This window comes from Micropterus dolomieu, linkage group LG10, assembly GCF_021292245.1.
Source record: "Micropterus dolomieu isolate WLL.071019.BEF.003 ecotype Adirondacks linkage group LG10, ASM2129224v1, whole genome shotgun sequence".
In the NCBI taxonomy this organism is placed as follows: domain Eukaryota; kingdom Metazoa; phylum Chordata; class Actinopteri; order Centrarchiformes; family Centrarchidae; genus Micropterus; species Micropterus dolomieu.
The window spans coordinates 1,804,764-1,808,805 of NC_060159.1; the positions used below are offsets into that span (position 1 = coordinate 1,804,764).

At 42.0% G+C, this 4,042-nt stretch overlaps 1 long non-coding RNA gene across 1 annotated transcript; it reads right to left on the reverse strand.

Annotated features, from left to right (window-relative positions):
* Positions 1–545: 545 nt before the first annotated feature.
* Positions 546–2,861, reverse strand: LOC123977988. Its single transcript, XR_006826826.1, has 3 exons — positions 2,696–2,861; positions 2,529–2,585; positions 546–2,421 (listed from the first exon to the last, which is right to left on the reverse strand). It is a non-coding gene; the product is annotated as an uncharacterized LOC123977988 (long non-coding RNA).
* Between the last annotated feature and the right edge of the window lie 1,181 nt (positions 2,862–4,042).

The window sequence follows — 4,042 nt, forward strand, 5'->3', positions numbered from 1 at the left end:
CACAGTCCTCAAAAAAGCTGAGCACCTAACCACATTGGCCAGAAGGTCCATTTATACTTGCTATCTGCTTCAGGCCTATAAATTCAAGAATATGTTTTAACTCAATTGAAATAACCTAAAAACATCTCATGTTCCATGTGGGGTTTAAATTTGTTTACTACAAACTGTTCAATGTAAATCAGAAACTGTTGAATTTGTTGTGGGATTATTTTGTCAACTACTGATAACTGGCTTTAAGCATGATGGGAACCATATATAATAGTTTATGATGATCAGATTTTTTTTTAAATCTTTTAGTTTTGGCTGAATTTACAGGAAACTAGACATTAAGATCAGTCCTTGGGTAGATATAGAGGTTTTGGATTTATAGTTCATAGTTGGATTCCACCCATTGATGGGGTATCAGCGCTACACCAGACAGATGCACTTTACATGATTAGGCTTTGTGTGTATTTTATTGAGCCTTTCATGCAGTGTGTGTGAACTTTTGCCTCAATCCTTGGAAAACATTCAATTTAATTTTATTTATACAGCACCAATTCATCACAAAAGTTATCTCTTTTCATTTAGAGCAGGTCTAGACCATGAATGACAGTACACGGAGTCATCTTAAAGTCAGTTGTTTTTCTTCAGCTGATTTGTGAAAAGCGGCAACACCGAGACACCCAGGGATAACTACTGCTGCTGTCTTGTGGACCATGGTGAAAAAAAAGCAATACTCGCTCTCACCTTCATGTGGAGAGGGTGATTAAGGCAGCCTTGAAAGTGGCTGTGTTTTGTACGGCAGGAACATCACCCAACAGGCTTGATGAGAGAAGGGGCTAGCAGGTACACGGCCGTGTAGATATTGTGTCTTCATTATAATCCACATAGGGCTCAGGGGGCAGCATTGTTTAGGGAGGCAGCAAGCGTCTCTTAAGGCTAATCCGCAGAAGCACCTGCACTGTCTGGGCAGCACGTCCATGCATTCTCCTGCTACACTCAAGCCTTCTTCAGTGGGATGGAGATGAGAGGAAACTGAAAATAAAACAAAACCAAAAACAATATCCACCTCTTGGGATTGCAAATGTTCTTTGAAATATACAGTTAGTGACCTGGAGGATGGAAGTTAGGATGCTGCTTAACACGCACACAGCACAGCTTTTTCTAAGCTCTCAGCAGGCCGGCTACTAATTAAAGTCTTAATATCAGGAGTCACTCAACATCTTGGTGAAAGGTGTATTTTGTTTGTATTTGCAAGAGCACACTGTTTGGTAACTTAATAAGCAATGTTTGGTGCTTTAATAAGCATGATGTATGATGCACTGATGACAGAGCATATTTCCTCTGAATAAACTTTCAAAGTTTTTTAGTGCTGGAAAAGAAGCTGTGTGTTTTTGCAGGTGTATGTAATGCTTTATAGGAGTCTTAATAAGGCTTGAACAGAGAGCAAAGAGCCCTGGGCTAGAGTATGTTTTCAGTGATGCAATTAACTATCTCTTAATTCAAGTATATCTTATGACTCGAAAAGCCATTCAGGTCAATTATAGCCACTGGCCAGCAAACACTGGTGTAAATGAGGTTGTGCATTTTGGTCCCTTAGTTAATGTGCTGCAGTATAATTATTATATATCAAATGGAAAAGTGAATGATACACAGCTCTATTTGTCTTTAGCATTTGAGGAGGGTACTGTCTTTAAGTATCCTGTATCCTTAGGCCTGCGCAGGCTGCTCAGTAGATGGGTACAAGTGATGATCTGGGCAGCTTTAATCACCCGCTGCAGAGTCCTCTGATCATGGGCCGTGCACATTCCATGCCAGTTTTTATTATTTTCAGTAATCATGCTTTCTATTGTTCGTCTCTAAAAGTTAAGGAGCCAAGAACGTGGCACAGGAATTTTTCCTTTTTTTTTTTTGTCTTTACCAGTGTTTACCAGGTTCTTTGTGATGCTGATTCCCAGGAACCTAAAACTGCTCACTTGATCCACCGCTGCTCCACATGTAGACAGGAACGTGTGTCTGTGCCTGTGGAGGCAGGGACCACGTGGGATGGACCCTAATAGCCCTGGGCAGTTTGAGTTGCACAGCCACTGGGTTGACCACCTTAGTAACAGGGAAAGGGCCCACAAATCGAGAAGCCAGTTTGCGAGACTCCACTTACAGTGTTCCTGTGTAGACAACCACATTCTCTGGACCTTAGGCTGGAGCAGGACTCCGCTGGCCATCAGCTACTCTGTTACAATACACCAAACTTCTTAAGAACGCCTATCAAGCCCCATTCCAGATGTGTCGACATGTGTCGGTTGTTCAGTTAAAGCGCCATCTTCTTCAGCTGGGAACAGATTTAACACCACTCCCGCAGATGTTGCTGTCACTCCTCCTGAATGAGTCTGGATCTGCATGGGTTCCTCTTGAGCAGCAGAGGGGCTGAAGGGGGAAACTCTTGGGGAAAATCACAGAGGAGAATGCAAGGAGGGATGGTTGGCTGACAACTGCAGATGGGTGATAATAAAAGGCGCTTTGGAATGTTCTATCGGGAATAAAGCTACCTGTGGCTCAAAGTGGAGCCCATAATGGACCAGGAAGGAGTGACAGGATCGGAGTCCCTGGAAAAAGGTTTGACGGGGTGAAGAGTTGGAGCAGAGGTTGGAGCTGGCTAAGGAGTAGAAGCAGGAGCCTGAGTGTGGATAGAAGCAAGGGAATCAAGGCTGCTTACCAGGTACTGGAACTGATTATTCAGGATACCCACTTGATTACAGATGGACACCTGTAAACTCTCATGGCACTTGGTAAGATCCAAAAGGGACGCTTTCCGGTCAGAACTGAGGCGAATGCGGAAGTCCCGTAAAGTAGACCTATTATGCTTTTCCACATTTTATGACTTATCTACAATGTTATATGTTAAACATGGCCAAAGCTTAAAAAAATGAGGTTAAAGTATTTAAAAGAAATCCCCGTGAGCAAAAACCTCTGATTTCCTCCTGTTCTGAAGGCTCTGTTTTGAACTGCTTTTTCTACCAATGGCTCTGTTCTACGTAATATGGAACCAGACGGAACTGGTGTTCCATATATGGGCATGTGCTCCCATAGTAACGGCCTAGCAACGGCTCAGTCTGCCTGTTCTGCCCAGTAACAACAACAGCCTGGCTTTGAGAGGGGGGGTCTTACACAGACAGGAGCATTTGCCTCTTGTTTCACACAGAGGCTGAAATGAAGCCCTACATGAAGAGTCAGTATAAGAAAATAAAATATTTTTTTGAACTTTGAATCACAGAACTACAATATAGGTCTGGAAAAGCAGTTTAATAGGTCTCCTTTAAACCTGCATTCCATGGAACGGCCAGCAGGGGGCGACTCCTCTGGTTAGTAAATTATGGTCCCATTTAGATAGACCATAAAGCAGAGAATGCTTTGTTATGCAGGTAGTAGGCAAACAAGTGAGGATAACCCCCCCAACCCCCACTAAGTCCAAAACTTAGCGTACCTTTCCATTGATCCAGTCTTTCTGGTTGGGAAATAATTTTATTGTCTTTGTGTTTACCACATCGTCAACATATTTGTTATATTTGAGCTTGCAGCCTATGAAAGAAAATCATCTATGGACAAACACTTTTCACCAGAGAGTGGCAGAAACAGACATCGAACAAGACAAATCACTGTGACACAGGCTGCTGAAAGTGCTGAAAGAATTAAGGTAAGCTGGTTATAATATGCAGGGTTGTTACTGTTTAATGATTCAACTATTATTCTAAAATTAAGAAAATCACATCTACCATTGCAGTTTTCACTTATTTATTAAATTTCATTGCAAAAAAAAGCACCAAAACATCGTAACTTACATTGCAATTTTTTGGAAAAGCTGCCACAAAATCAGGCATTTAGACCACAACAATCACTAAAAAGGCCTCTGAAATCCTGGAGGGACTGTATATATACCTCACAGATGCACCTAGGAGAACCACATCAACTGACTTGACTTGACATGACTTTTATTTTTGCAACAGTACTTTGTAACAGTTTAAAGGTGACATCCTACCAATAGGGATGTCATATCCTGTAATGC